This window comes from Lagenorhynchus albirostris, chromosome 16, assembly GCF_949774975.1.
Source record: "Lagenorhynchus albirostris chromosome 16, mLagAlb1.1, whole genome shotgun sequence".
NCBI classification, from domain to species: Eukaryota; Metazoa; Chordata; class Mammalia; order Artiodactyla; family Delphinidae; genus Lagenorhynchus; species Lagenorhynchus albirostris.
Genome location: NC_083110.1, coordinates 64,261,341 through 64,277,647, shown reverse-complemented (window position 1 = coordinate 64,277,647; position 16,307 = coordinate 64,261,341).

Sequence of the window (16,307 nt, the reverse complement as noted above, 5' to 3'; positions counted from 1 at the left end):
AATACCTAAGTCATGGGGTTACTTTAAGCAATCTGAGATAGAGAAGCAGGACAGGGGGCCTGGTACATCATTTGTAGTCAATAAATGTAAGCTGTTTTAAAAGTTATTAATAAGTGAAGATTGGACTTAATGAGTGGTTCAAAATTTGGAGTGTGCACTTACATCCTTGGCACTAAAAAAAATTATCCAGGCCCCAACTACAGAGAGTCTGAGAGAGTACATCTTAGATCCAGCCCCAGCATTTGTATTTTAAAAGAAAGAGTCTTCCCAGATGGGTCTACTACAAGTCAGTGGGTAAGGACAATTCAATCAGCAGAACAATACGTTTCCTTATATTTCTGAGATTCTGTGATTCTAAAGGTGAGTATGGGCTGTTTAGAGAAAACATGTAGATCATTCATTCTCAATAGATGTGATATTGCTCTCGTGGGGGCAAAAATTGATTCTTGCCAGAGCAGGATGGTGGAAAAAACCTTACTCTTTTACTACACACACACACACACACACACACACACACACACACACACACTACATAAACAGATGCATAGTATACCTATGATATTAAAATTTCATTGGAGGAGGGTGATTAGGAAAAATTGTCTAAAAGGGCTCTTTTGAGGGATAATAATAAAAAACAGTTTGAGAAACACTGTTGTAAAGGAGTGGGTTCGATTTTAAGGTTAAAGCAAAGACACAGATTTCCCACCTGCCTCTGAGTTTGACTAATTCATACAGATGCCACTACTGAGTTGTGAGTAGGAAAAACAGAGTTAACTGGTAGTTCAGAGATCAAGAAAAAGAACCTTAAGAAATCTGAAGACATCTGTGGGCTAAGGGTTAAAGCAGACCTTTCATATTTAAGAGTTGTTTGGTTTTTCTTTGTCTTGTTTGTTTTTTAAGCCTGATAATTCTTTTACTCTTTTGGTAACCTGACTGCTCTCTGTGACCTAGAAAATAGTAGTGGACATAGGAGACAAACAGAAATACTATTTGAGAAATACTCAAAAGCAGAGAAAATAGTATTTCCTCTGAGGCCTTGCATTAGAGTTTGCAGAAGTAAGCTGCAGAGCGGTTGGGCATAAATGATGTAGGAAATGCTCATTAATCACGACTTGACTGCCTATTTCTCAAGCAGCTTAGTGACAATATAATTGGAATTTTCTTTTTCCACCAAAATCTCTCACATTAAGCATCCTGAATGAGACTTTACGGGCATCTCTCCTGTAGATTTACTGCTTTTCCTGCAAGAACATCTTCCTCCTTAAATGCTGGGCAGAGGGAACTTAGGCTGTGAACAGGTGTGCCTACTTGTCAAGGATCATAGCAAAGACAAAGACTCAAATGCCAGATGTGCTGTTCTCTGGAAACCATGTCTGTCCGACTATGCTTCGTGTCAGCATATGAACTTTGAATTTTCATACTGCACACATTTATTTTAGAAAGAATCGTTCCATTCTAAAATAGAGAATCATCCCACTTCTAAAATAAATACATACACAAATAGATACATCACCTTTAATGAAGTGAAAAGTAAATAATAAATGGAAAAATACTTGCAACTTCCATAAGAGGAAATAGTTACTATTATTAATATTAATAAAAATTACAAATGTTCAAAAATATGTACTCATGTCACAAATAAAGAAATGCCAAGACCCATATAATTGTTCTAAATGTCACTCCTCACTAATAATTTAAGATTTAAAAATTAAAATGTATTCATCTACTTATTTCCTCAAAAAATTAAAATAGAATTACCATGCAATCTAGCAATTCCACTTCTCGGAGTATACCCAAAAGAAATGAAAGCAGGGACTTAAACAGATATATGTATACCCATGTTCATAGCAGTGTTATTTACCACAGCCAAAATGTAAAAGCAACCAAGTGTCCCTGGTTGGATGAACAGATAAACAAAATGTGGTAAATGCTTACAACAGATTGCACACATTAAACGTGTAGTTCTTTGTATATTAACAATACTAAATAAATACATAGGGGACTCATATAAACCAAAAGCCAAACACCCAAATAATCCAATTAAAAATGAGCAAAGGAATTGAATAGACACTTTCCCAAAGAAGACATACAAATGACCAACAGTTTTATGAAAAAGTGCTTAACATCACTAATCATTAGGGAAATTCAAATCAAAACCCAATGAGATATTGCCTCACACCTGTCAGAATGGTTATCACCAAAAAGACATGAAATAACAAATGCGGGAGAGGATGTGGAAAAAAAGGAACCCTTATACACTGATGGTGGGAATGTAAATTGGTGCAACCAGTATGGAAAACAGTATGGTGGTGTTTCAAAAAAGTTAAAAAAAAACTACCATATGATCCAGCAATTCTACTTTTGAAAATATATCCAAAGGAATCGTAATCACATCTTGAAGAGATATCTGCACCTCCTTGTTCAGTGCAGCATTACTCAGAATAGCCAAGACACAGAGGCAACCTACATGTCCATCAATGAATGGCTGAATGGCTGAATGAATAAAGAAAATATGGTATATATGTACAATGGAATGTGCTTCAGCCTTAACAATGAAGGAAATCTTGCCATTTGGGACAAGATGGTTGAATCTGGACAGGGGTACATTATGCTAAGTGAAATAAGCTATACACAGAAGGAAAAATGCTATGTGATACCATCATGAAGATTCTAATATAGTCAAACTCATAGAAGCAGAGAACAGAATGGACTGCCAGGGGCTGGAAGACGGGGTAGGTGGGGAAGTATTAGTTAAAGGGTACAAAGTTTCAGGTATACAAGATGAATAAGTCCTAGAGAGTGACGGTACAGCATAGAGGCTACAGTTAACAATACTGTATTGTATACTTAACAATTTTCTAAGAATATGGTTCTCATGTTAAACATTCTTTTTACACACTAAAAATAATAAAGAGAATAGGAGAAAAAAAGAGAAATAAGTCTCCAACTTCAGCTATTAAATCATGAAACGTTAAAAAAAGCACACTAACCTTTTGAGTTTTCTTTTAAATACAGAAAATTTTTAAATCTTTTTCAGCTTGTTTGTTATGTTTTCTATCTAGCAGTGCCCAAAGGTATGGCTAACCTAAAATATAATAGTAATAAATGGAAAAGCAAAGTATATGAGGCAAACAATAAAACTTACCTTGAAAGACATTTCAGAATAGAATTTTTCAGTAAACAGTAGGGTCATCTGCTCTAAGAAAAGAAGCAACGCTAGTACACAAAGGGATAAATGCAGTTTAATAGACACCATCTAGCAATACCTGGTGTGAGAAGACTTACATCTCTGGTTAAAGAATTATGGGATGAGATAAAAAGTAAATGTGACTCTCTCATAACAACATCCATAGCCACATTTTATTAGTAACTAGCATTTGTGAAAACCTGAACCTACCTCTACAGTAAATGGAAACAACCAGATAATTCATACCTCCCCTGGAGCGCTACACTCCATGCTGTGGGTGTTAATTCCAGCAGATCCGGAATCAGGCTGAGCTGTTTTGCATGACACTGACCACTGATCAAGGCATGAAGCATACTGATTAAGAGTGTTGCTTTGTCAAAGGAAACTACAAACAAGACGACAAAACAACCCTCAGAATGGGAGAAAATATTTGTAAACGAATCAACAGACAAAGGATTAATCTCCAAACTATATAAACAACTCGTGCAGCTAAATATTAAAAAAACAAACAACTCAATCCAAAAATGGGCAGAAGACCTAAACAGACATTTCTCCAAAGAAGACATACAGGGCCAAGAAGCACATGAAAAGCTACTCAACACCACTAATTATTAGAGAAATGCAAATCAAAACTACAATGAGGTATCACCTCACACCAGTTAGAATGGGTATCATCAGAATATCTACAAACAACAAATGCTGGAGAGGGTGTGGAGAAAAGGGAACCCTCTTGCACTGTTGGTGGGAATGTAAATACAGCCACTATGGAGAACAGTATGGAGGCTCCTTAAAAAACTAAAAACAGAACTACCATAGGACCCAGCAATCCCTCTACTGGGCATATACCCGTAACTCAAAAAGACACATGCACCCCAATGTTCACTGCAGCACTATTTACAATAGCCAGGTCATGGAAGCAACCTAAATGCCCATCAACAGATGAATGGATAAAGAAGATGTGGTACATATATACAATGGAATATTACTCAGCCATAAAAGGGAACGAAACTGGGTCATTTGTAGAGACGTGGATGGATCTAGAGACTGTCATACAGAGTGAAGTCAGTCAGAAAGAGAAAAACAAATATCGTATATTAATGCATACATGTGGAACCCAGAAAAATGGTACAGATGAACCGGTTTACAGGGCAGAAATTGAGACACATGTAGAGAACCAACGTAAGGACACCAAGGGGGGAAAGCGGCGGCGGGACCGGTGGTGGCGGTGTGATGAATTGGGAGATTGGGATTGACATGTAAACACTAATATGTATAAAATGGATGACTAATAAAAACCTGCTGTATAAAAAAGAAAATAAAATAAAATTCAAAACTTCAAAACAACAACAAAAAGAATAGTGTTGCTTTGTAATCCTGGGTCTGAGGAGTTTCAGGGCTGGGTGCCAGCACTCTTTACGCATAACAGTGAGACTGACAACGTGCATCTGGTCTCAGTGAGACTCCCGGAGGGCTCTGCTGTTGAGGCGGGTCACTTAACAGAAGGATGCCTACATGACCAGGAAAATATAAAAATGTCCAGCTGAGACAGCATTTTGGACCCCCTGGTTCCAAGGTGTTCTCTGCACACATCAGTGGTTCCTGATCTTTTTGAGAACGTCTACTCTGCCAGGGCCTTACAGTAGGGGCAAAGGCAGCTTTCACCTGGGCGCTCCAGATCCCCTGCTGTGAGATAGCCTTTGGCTGTGATGCACAGCCTTATTTAATGCCCTTGCTATACTGAGTATGCATTATCTGTAGTGAACTGTGGATTTGTAAGCATCGTCATTTGGGGTCCTGTGAGTCTTCTTTAGCAATCCAACCTTGTTTGGATCCAACCATCATGCAATCCAACCATCATGCAAAATCACACACAGTAACACACTGAAGTTTCTTAATGTAAATTTAAAAGCCTGAAAAATCTTTTACAGTTTCTTCAAATATATAAATCAGAGGTTTAGAAAAATTTATTAGTTATACTTTGGTTCAGAATTCTGTATTACTTACTAGCTATTCCAATAAATAATATGAAGAACCAGATTAAAATTATACTCTATCAAAAAAATGGAAGGAAATTCTGATATGCTATAACGTGGATGAACCTTAAAGACGTTATGCTAAGTGAAATAAGCCACTCACAAAAAGACAAAGAAGGCTTGATTCTATTTATATGGGGTAACTAATGTAGTCAAATTCACGGAGACAGAAAGTAGAACGGTGGTTGCTAGGGAATGAGGGGAAGGGGAATGAGGAGTTAGTGTCTCATAGGTATGAAGTTTCAGTTAGGAAGATGAAAAAAGTTCTGGATGTTGACGGTGGTTAGGTTGCAATACAATGTGAATGTCCTTAAGACCTCTGAACTGTATGCTTAAAAATAGTTGAAATGGTAAATGTTATTTTATGTATATTTTACCAAAATTTAAAAAATGTTTTCACTTATATTAGCAAAGTGGCTTTTTTTCCGCCAATGATTACACACTGTGAGTTTGCTAACGTATTTAAAAAATTTTTTTAATTGAAGTATAGTTGATTTACAATGTGTCAATGTACTTTTGATAGGACAATAAGTTGGTACAATCTTTTGAGAAAGCAATTTGTTGGTATGTTTCAATGATCCTAAAAATGTATATATATCTCTTTGACCCAATTTTCCCTCCTAGGAGATTATCATGGTTATACGCAAAGACTGTTCTATTAAGAAATGCATTGAAGCATTGTTTGTATTTTTTTTTTTTAAAGCAAACAGTCTGAAGTTTCCAAAATTCATTAAGCAAATAATGATGCATTTCTACTATGGGACACTAAACAAGCATTAACATTACTTATGTGAATATTTAAAGGTACAGAAAAAAGTCGCTAGGACATAAATTAGTAAAAAAGTCTACATACAATTATGAAACTATAATAAACTCCATTTGTTTTGTTAAAAAGCAGCTGGTTAGCTAGCTAGAAAAAATATTACTATCTACTATTATCTATTGTTACATATGCACATATAGAAAGATTTATAAGAGAATATATTATCCTTTTGTGGCAGGATTATGGTTCATTTTTATTTTCATCTGACAGCTTTTTCCCCCATGTAGTTTCTAAACATTCTGCCCTATATATCTATTCTCTTGCTAATCATAAGCAAGTAATAAGAGTTGTTAAACATACAAAGTATTTTTCCAGGCCATTTTTCCTAGCCTGTGTTTCCTAATCTCTTTCTTTTGTCCAGGTGAAAGCAAAGCAGAGTCAAGGTTTAGTCTGGGATAAACAGAGGCATTGGAAAAAGCTTTCGAGGATACTCTGGACCAACCACTGACTGTTCTTGGCAGAACAGAAATGTGGCTCTTGTAAGGTACTCGGCTGGGAAGCAAGATGGTGGAGGGAAACACTACTGCCTGGGGCACTGGAAAACTTCTCTCCCTCTAACTTTATCAGTGACTCAGGAGGGACCCTTGAAAGTCACTTCACAATTTGGGACCTCATGGTTCTCAGTATAAAACAAATTTGGGTCTTTTAGGCCTTCAAGCTTAATTGCTTTGCAATTCAATGTTGTGTATTGTTCGAGGTTGATTTGTGTCCAGACTGGGAAAGGATTAAGCCCTGCCTTTTGCAAGCAGTTTGGAATGTTGTTGCTTCTTTTTTCTTAAACATATTTATCTAAAATATTATTATTGTTATATATCATTACATAGATAAAGAACCAAAAATATATACGTGGTCAGACAGAGGAGCAAGTCTGGCCAGCTTTTAGGAAGAGAAACATTAGAGACTGTCATCACGGAAAACGTAACAGAGGAGTGTTTCATGTAAGGAAGGGTCAAAACGTCAAATGCCACTAAAATGTCAAGTAAGGTAAGGATAAAGATCTATCCATTGATCTTGATGACAAGGTAATGAGGCAAGTCAGACTCTTCTATTAATCTATTTAAATTATTTAAAAATAATCCTTACACTTTGTTTAAAATTATGACAGTCAGCCATCTCCTGAGAATTAGGGAACACTTTTTCCCCTTCTGAGTAGGAAGACTTTTCATGATTTCAGAATCAAAGATTCCTGAGATGTGGCTTCAAGTAAGTACAACATATTTATCAATTAACTCTACAATGGAGAAACCTAGCCAGCACCAGACCAAGTGACAAAAGTTCACATCTCTCATTACAGGGCTCATGGATATGTCGTCCCTGATATGTGACTCTTGATATGATGCATTGAGACGAGCACAGCATCATTTCGGTGTGATTCCTGCTTAAAATGCAAAAATCACGACGGAACAGTAGAAAAAACTGAAGGAACTGAAGGACCTTCTACAAAGTAATTAGCTTCAACTCAAAAAATATTGAGGTCATGTAAGGCAAGGAAAGACTGAGGAACTCTTACACACTGAGACACCAAAGGGTATGACATGACATTTAAATGCAATGCATGATCCTAGTTTACACACCAAGCCTCTGAATTATATTATCGTAATTATTTATAAATCTTGACTAGGAACACATAATTATTTTCTGATATAAAGAGAAAATAAACTCTCAGCAGCAAATACCCACATTGCTTTTCATATTGAAATTTTGCCCACCCTTCCCTAAAAGATGCATCCTACAGATTCTACCAACGTTATGCTGGTTTATATTGGTTTACCTCCTATAAACATGTAGTTTGGGAAGAGTGGGCTGTTTTAAAAGGCTTTGATTATTATGTAATCATGGGAATTAAGATTTTGGGAGTCCTTTTCCCCCTTTATTTGTATACTGGGGACAGAAACCGATTTTAAAAATGATTAAAGTCCATTGGAAGAAATATAATAGTAGTGTTATTATTTACAGCGATAATAGCGACTATTGACTTGCTTAATATAAACTAGGCACTGTACAAAGTACTTTGCATACATTATCTTATACAGTTTTCAAAATTCCATTAGTTAGTTATTAGGCCCTAGATTTATATATGAAGATTATAAACTCAGAGTGGTTGAATGATTCTTAAAATCACAAAACTATTAAGGTGAGAGCTGAGACTGAACTCCAGCCCTTCTGTTACAGATGAATCAGGGGAAGGCCATGGAACTGACACCATGTTCTGTTCCCTGAGCATCAACATCATTGAAGGCCCCTCTGTAGCTCCTAATATATTAGCACTTGCCATAAAAATCCAAATTCTGATGGTAGCGCAAAGAATGGCCAAGCAAACCATCATCTCTTCCTTCTATTACACTTGTTTGGCTGCACTCACCCTTGCCTTTTCCATTGTCTCTCTGCTTATGTAGTTTACGGAACTATTTCAGACTATATTTCATTGCTAAGAAAGATCTGAATGACTCCACTGGTGCTGGATAGTAAGAAGCACAGTGAGAACAAAAGGTAAGATTCCGAGCACATTTCTGTCCTGATGTTTCTAGATGGTAAAACCACAACATGACATTTATGAATCTCATCTCACACTGAATTTTACTCTCATATAGAGGAGAGAGGAAGAGGTGATCTAAAAGTCAAGAACAGGACTCTAAATAAGATGCCAGTGTCAGCAATTTGGGCAGAGATGTAATTGGCACTGCTGCCTCCTAATTCATGGCCAAGCAGCCAGACACTGAGAACCCTCGAGGAGGCCACCAAACTGAGAAAGCAAGCTAAGGCTGATGAATGGTCTAGTAGAATAACGGCAAATAATCTTCTTGGCTTTTTGCTGAGTGAGCCAATGGAGAAGTATTTTGTCATCACAGTAGTTTGCAGCTGTAATGTGGATATCTTCACAGTTTTCTGTACCCCTAGAAATATTCTTGTACTTTTTGGACACCTTTGCGGTGGGGCGTGTCAAGGGAGAAGAGGGGATCTAGATGTCATTCCCAAGGATGACTTATGCTTAAAAGTTTAATTTCCAATGCTAGGTTTCTCTAACATAAATCATACTGTTCTGGGGAGAGAACTAGTTATATACTCTTTTCAAATATGTTTTCCCAACTAATGATCTTACGTGGCTTAAAGTTATACTGACAGAAAAACAACTGCAGTTGCTTTTAAACTAATGATGCAATTCATGGATAATTTCCTCTAAATACCTCAGAGATGTGAATGAACGAATCATATATCATTGCAGGAAGCAATTTCTGTCAATGGATTCTACCTGATGGAACCTCAATGCATATCAGATTGGGTAAAACCTTTCAATTGAAATAAGATTCTGAAACTGGCTCTGGAGCAAAACCCAAACCCTGAGAGGAAACAGCTGTGAATATATTTAGAACTTTCCACTTTCCAGGAGCTCTTGTGTTACCAACATCTATTTTCTGTGCACAGCAACATATTTTGTGAAGGAATCTAATGACATAGGTGGCTTCAACAATTCTTTCCAAGTTGAAAGAATGTGTGTTGGCTTTCTTACTGGGTCACCATCCTGTAATGTCTTAACTATATTCCCCCAGAGGTTTCTTTCTTTCTGATCTATGTATGTCACAGACATACGCATGTTCATCAGGAAACTAAGGCACCTTGACAAACCCAACAGCAGCTCCTGGGAAGTTGTAATCAGAAGTGATGCCTCCAGGCCTAGAAAGGTTTAAAAATAATGTAATACCTTTTGCTTTTTGCTTCTAGTTCTATCATGCTAATACTCTTGGGGGTGGGGGTGTGTGTGTGTGTGCGCGCGCGCAGCGCGCGCGCGCGCGCGCGCGCGAGAGAGAGAGAGAGAGAGAGAGAGAGAGAGAGAGAGAGAGAGAGAGAGAGAGAGAGAGAGAGAGAGAGAGACAGCGAGAGAGAGAGAGAGAGAGAGAGAGAGAGAGAGAGAGAGAGAGAGAGAGAGAGAGAGAGAGAGAGAGAGACAGCGAGAGAGAGAGAGAGAGAGAGAGAGAGAGAGAGAGAGAGAGAGAGAGAGAGAGACAGCGAGAGAGAGAGACAGCGAGAGACAGCGAGAGAGAGGACTTTTTCTGCCAACCTGGGGCAGATCTTCAGAGGAAATCCTATTCATCTTTGTTTGCCCAAGTGTTCCTTGTGCTTTTCTTGTTTCTAGGTCTCTTCTAGGAGAGGAATAACCAAAAAACCTTTTGTGAGTATCTTGCTACTCAAGGAATACAAATGAATTACGCAAAATCAAGCACCTAATCTACATGGATTGGGCTCTAGTACAAGTCTTCTAATGCTCCCTAATGTAGTGGCTACGAAATTGTATGTGGCCTCATGCTGCTGTCATCATCACAGTTACTCTGTCCCTCCAAAGAGACCACAGGCACCTTATGGACACAGAGGTGCTTCAGGGTCACCCCGTCCCCTACACAGGGTTGAGTACACTAATGGTTTATGTTTGATGCCCTGCAGAATGGCTTTGTTCAATACAGACTTATGACAGATGAAAGGGGTTACAGATGACATAGTAACTTAATTCTCTGATTCAGGTTTTGGGGAGATTTGGAACATAGACTCAGCCTGTAACATGGAACCATAGCCTGTGGTGAGAAATCATAAAATCTGGGCTCTGGTCTCTTCTCTGACACTTAACTGGTTAGACGCTCTTTGATGACCTCATCGACTGAAAGGGGGACAACGCCTGTTCAAATGCCCCAACTGGCTGTTGTAAGGATGTAAGAGATGAGGATGTAAACACTGTTCAGTGTCACACAAATGCCTAAGCATCACTGTTGACATGATGCTGTGTTTTCTGGGGCTCCAGAAAACCACAGGGATAATTACATGGTACAGGAAAGCAAAGAAAAGAGACAGTAAAGGTAGGAGGCAGTGAAAGGATTGATGGGCACCTGCTTTTCCATAAATCTGTAAGGAGATTTTTTTTAAAAAGGCCTTGAAATAACCAAAATCCTTCTACAAATACCTGTTTGTCAACTACTATAATTCAGGCACTTTCACATGTTCCATCAATCGGGATAATAAAGATAAGATCCACCATTTACTAAAAGCTCATTATGTACCAGTGCCCCACAGCAAGAAATGTATTAGGTGTAATCACCACTGAATAAGGTTGGTATTGTTATTCCCATTTTACAAATGATGAAATTAAGGCTCAAAGAAGTTAAGTAACTGTCCTATGGCCATCCAGCTAATGAGGGATAAAAAGAGCAAAAGTCACAAGGGACCAGCACCTGCCTCTGTTACATCTTGGCTGTCGTCCTGTTCTGGTGGCTTTATGTTCTATGTGACCAGGGGTCATTTCCACATTGCACCGTTTGGTTCTTTACAGCATGTGGCGCTATGGGTATCAGTTCAGAGGCCCTGCTGGTGCAGCTGATGGTGTGTCAGATCAGGGCAGGGTTTGACCCTGGAGCTAGTTCTCTGAAAGACACATGGCTTGTGATGGTGCTAACCCTGGTAAAAATAGTAAGTTCAAGATCAACATCACATTTCATCCAATTCCCAGAGACTGTAAACCACAGATGGCAAGGTGACTGGGTCCAGGAGAACCAAGAGAAACACAGGCGGATCTTAGCAATCCAAACAGGAGAATCTGAAATCTGGAGATCAGTGCATTGGGAAAATAAGTACGGCTTGGTCAACAGGGGGCACTCAAGCTAAATCCAGAGCCATCTTGAGAGGCTGCTGAACCAGCCCTATGATTACTTCTTGCTGGGTAGAATGAGGCAGTCAGGGGCATCTAGGTGACTGCCTATCCCTGACTGGGACAAAGCTGGACCCACAAAAGGCCCTCACACGGAGAAGAAGTCGAGTTAGGTACACAGGTGGCAGGCATTTCTATGACTGCGTGGGGGTCTCTTGGACTCCAGAGAGTTTTATACTCCAGAGCAATTCAGACATCAGTACCAGTGCTCAGGCCTAAAGGAACCAATGGAAGGATAAATGAAAGACTTGTTTCCAATGTGAGTGATGGGATGCCAGGGCTTTTATGGTGACACCAAAGATTGCCTATAGACATATGGTCCAGGCCCAGGAAAGATCTTTTATCTTCTTTCCTCCTATCGTTAAAAATAAACAAATGAACAAACCAACCCAAGCTGCACTCCAGTGATTCATCCCACCTTACATTTCAAGGGAAGTTAAAGCCCTTGCTTTTGTATTCTGTGCTTGATACGTTTCATGTTTCTTGCACTCACTGCTCTGATTTCTTTGCAGAACAGATGTCACCTTGACAGAGGATAGACATCATCTTTATAAAGTATTTCTGAACAAGGGAGACTCACGGCTAATGACTCCTGCATACAGCAGCCAGCTATGCCCCTCTCATCCTGCTTAGAAGGGAAAACACCAATCCTCATTTTTTATGGCCGCTGGCTGCCCATGAATGAAAGGCCAACTGATTTCAGAATCATCCCTAAACTTCAAACCCAAATGAAAGTTTGAGAGCCACTGCCTCTGTGAACTACTGTCAATGACTTAGCACTGCTATGTACGCTGAGGGGAGATTGGAAGCTCTGTGCTGGGGGAATAAGGGGAGCCAGTTTCCTGCTCCAGCTCTTTCACAAACTGTGGGATGTTGCTGTTTAACCCATCTGGGTTTCTGTGTCCTCATCTGCACGATGTGAGGCTTAGAGTTAATCCTCCTGCAACAGGCTGTAAAGCTATAAAGTATAAATTAACACACATGTGCATATTTTCAAAGCATTCAGAATCACAGATGTTGAAAATATTAGTAATGTTTAGCCACCATTTCTTTGTTCCAGATGTCTAAGAGGTATTTAATGAAAGAGTCATATTTTTTCTACCATAAACTACTTCTGGGCTTTCCACATGCCATTTAATGACAATGGACATCTTTGGAATTATGACTCAATATGTATGTATATCATTCCTTATTTAGTTTACTGGTATTACTGTCACCAGCATCACACAGGTTGTAAGAAAAAAACACTGCAGGTTATTTTTCTTTCCTTGGAATTGACAGAACACTGCCCCATCTTCCCACCTTCCTCGGTTTCTGGCATCGTGTAATGTCTGGTACATTCCCCACCCAGTTCCCCACAAATGGTTGTAACATGGACAATGCATTCCTTGGTTCTTTTGTGAGCGAGAGCACAGAAGAGGGCTGTAGTCTGAACCAATATGTTCTGATATTAAGTAGTCTTGGGGAAAAATAGCTTCAAACTGCTCTTCAAACACAAGGCATTAGAATGACTGATGAATGTACCCCTATCATTGTTACACTTCTACGCCAAGAATCATGACACTTATGTTGAAAGAAAAGCACAACACAGCACAAATCACCCTTTGTGCAGAATTTGTTTGAAACAGCTCAGGCGCCTGAGTGGGACCACTTGCCAGGATGATGGCTATCACTGCATCCTGGGAAGAAGAGCCAGGAGTCCAATGTGAGCTTTGTGTCCTGTGACCGTGGAGCTAGGTTTGCTTTCCTCCCATGATCACCCTCATCTTTAGTCACATGCCTGGGAGGCAGGTTCTGTGTGTACTTTTGGCCCAAGCTGTATCTTCCTTTTCGACTCAGACTCCTTCACTGTAAAAGGAAGGAGTCTCACACTGTGGTCTAAGTTTCTCTGTGTGTCTCTTTATCCTGACGAGACCTTTGAGGTCAGTGACTATCCTTTTTACTTTTCTCATTTTCCTCTTTGACTTTAAAGGGGTGCCTGGCACAAAGTAGATGCTCATAAATACATACTGAATGAATGAACATACGGATGGAAGGATGAGTGAGTAAATCTTACTCTTATTTTTTCAATTAAAATTTTTAAAAACTGCATAAAAGATTGGATATACAAAAAAGTATAAAGACTAATACGATGAACTGTATTATCATAGTGATTCACCTATGAATGTCTCATGCTTCTACCTATTCGAATCTTCCCCTCATCCCCCATCTCTTCTCAGGGAGGTTACTGAACTTGTTCATCATTCCTGTTTTTACTCTTTATATCTTTAATACATATATATGGATGCCTAACAAAAAACTACAGTATTTTTTTGTCTGCTTTGAAAATTTATAAAATATTGTCATACTGTATTCTTCTGAAACTTGCATTTATAATCAAAAGTATATTCGTGAGACAAATGCATGTTGATACATACCCTTCTGGTCCAGGCATCTTCTCTGTTGTGCAAATGTATCATAAGTTAGGTATCCATTCTCGTGTTGATGGAATTACAAACAATGCTGCTAGCAACAACCTTACCCGTGTGCTGTGGGCACCTGTGGGCAGGATTCTATACTGCACAAGCCGAGGAGAGGAACTGCTGGGTCACAAGGGATGCATATCCTCAACTTTACCAGGACTGCTGGATAATGATCCAAAGCAGTTGTACCAACTTACATTCTCATAAATCCGCATTTATAAGACATCAGTTTTCTAACACTAATGCTTGTCTTTTTAGGCGCTGACTTCTGCTGGAGAATATGCTTTGTTGCCAAGCCTGCCTGAGGGCCACCTCTGAAATAGGCTGATTCAAGGGCTGGTATTCTGTCCCACAGTGGTCAGAGTGATTCCCATTCCTCTGCTGTTGTTTCATAAGCTGAAGCCGCTGTGCTGCCTCAGTGTCTGAAGTATCGGAGTTCCTTCCTCCTAACCCTCAACTGTGTACACCCTATATTCATTGGAAACTCAGGTTACATGAAAATAAAAGGTTGCTTTTAATGGTAAAGAAAAGGTTACCTTCATCTAAATGTGATCTGTGTTCACAGAACTGATGGCCATCCCTTTTCCACACTCCTGGCGTCCCCAAGTCCTGACACCCTTTAAGTCTCATTACATTGCGTTGTGGGATCATAGAACCATAGGGTAACAATGTTGCTGCTGGAATTCCGTGGTTTTGGTAACAGTAGGTTTCACCTTAATGCCTCCTACTTCAACTTATTAAATATAATGCTTCAGAATAGGGGGTGTTAAAACAAATCAGACTATGTAGTATTCAGATCATATTTCAAAAGGAAAATCTGTGATAGGTGACCATGTAAATGATGATTTGCTGTCCAAACTATCCTATCATGATTTGGAGCCGAGGTTTTTTTTTTTTCCTTTCTAATAGTCACTTATCTCTTCAAATGAGAAGAAGACTCATAGGGGGTTTAAACACTTTAAAAAACATTTTTCTATGTTTATACTTGACCTTTTCTTCCAATTAGGATTTAAAGTGCCTAGTGTATTTTTTGGTTTGTTGGTTTCTAATGTAAGCTTTCTTCTTGAAGAATAAAGTACATATAGAAAGTGCACCAAGAGTAAGCTTACAGACTGATGATGTTTCACGAAGTAAACGCTTTCTTGGAACAGCAGTCAGGTCAAGATTACCAGAACCTCAAACCTCCCCCCCTCATGCTCTCTTTCAGTCATTACACCTCCTACTCCCAGGGTAATCACTATTCATTTATTTTTTTTCTCCAATAGACGTAACATATCCCCTAAACCAAACTGCTCCGTTTACCGATGAGTTCAGCGAGAGCCAGAGAGATAAAATGACTCACCCGAGGTCACACAAAGAGGAAGTGAAGAACTGGGGCTGGAACTCTTGGCCCGATCCACTATCCATTCTGTCATGATTCACTCTGACTGTTCTTATTTTCTCTTTTACTGAAATGTGGCAAGAAATACTGGGACCCACGTTCTCTGTGCACTGCAGAGGCTGTAGGTCCTCTACCCACATTGTGTTCCCTCCTCTACTAGCATCTTTCTACTCCTAAGGCTTTTTGCTTTTCAGCAAAAATAAACAAACGGGACTTAATCGAACTTATAAGCTTTTGCGCAGCAAAGGAAACCATAAACAAAACGAAAAGATAACCTACAGACTAGAAGAAAACATTTGCAAATGATGCAATGGACAGGAAAAGGGCTTAATTTCCAAGATATACAAACGGCTCCTACAATTTAATAACAAGAAACTAAACAACCCAATAGAAAAATGGGCAGAAGACCTAAACAGACATTTTTCCAAAGAAGACATACAGATGGACAATAGGCACATGAAAAGATGTTCATCATTGCTGATTATTAGAGAAATGCAAACCAAAACCACAATGTACCACCTCACACCTGTCAGAATGGCCATTAAAAAGTCTACAAATAATAAATGCTGGAGAGGGTGTGGAGAAAAGGGAACCTTCTTATGCTGTTGGTGGGCATGTAAATTGGTACAGCCACTATGGAAAACAGTATGGAGGTTCCTCAAAAAACCAAAAATCGAGTTACCATATGATCCTGCAATCCCACTCCTGAGCATATATCCAGACAAAACTATA